At 35.7% G+C, this 459-nt stretch overlaps 1 protein-coding gene across 1 annotated transcript in view; it reads right to left on the bottom strand.

Annotated features, from left to right (window-relative positions):
• Positions 1-459, bottom strand: part of LOC107756295 (uncharacterized protein KIAA0825-like) — a 147,473-nt gene that overhangs the window by 40,667 nt on the left and 106,347 nt on the right.

A 459-nucleotide genomic window follows, 5' to 3' on the forward strand; every position in this document is an offset into this window, starting at 1 on the left:
CGCCAGATCTCTCACCCTTTACCAACAAATGATCTATTACAAAAATTATACATCACTAGAGATCAGCAATTCATTGGTTGTAGAGACTACATAAGCTGATTAAAGGTTTAAAATAATAAAACATTTTTTGTAACAAAAAGTGCGCGTTCAGTGCTGTTCGCCAGAGTCACGACAGCAAACTGATAACGTAGAGCTAATAACTCAGATTCAAGCTGCTACGTAGCTTGTTTGTGGTAAAAGTGAAAAGAAAGATTTTTTGAACAGCAGAAAAAGTGTAAAAGTATGTAAAAAAGTGACAGGACTGAAACATATACTTTGTTTTATAGAAGATGTTGTTCTCTTGTGCCAAGAGCCAGTATGAAACATTTCGCCGGTTACTTTTGCTTTTTTCCCACAGCTTTCAGCGGGTGGGACTGTTAGCTTTATTAATAAAGGAACGTGAATGAATGAGACAAAAAA

Source organism: Sinocyclocheilus rhinocerous, unplaced genomic scaffold, assembly GCF_001515625.1.
Source record: "Sinocyclocheilus rhinocerous isolate Xijiao unplaced genomic scaffold, SAMN03320098_v1.1 scaffold1043, whole genome shotgun sequence".
Classification (NCBI taxonomy): domain Eukaryota; kingdom Metazoa; phylum Chordata; class Actinopteri; order Cypriniformes; family Cyprinidae; genus Sinocyclocheilus; species Sinocyclocheilus rhinocerous.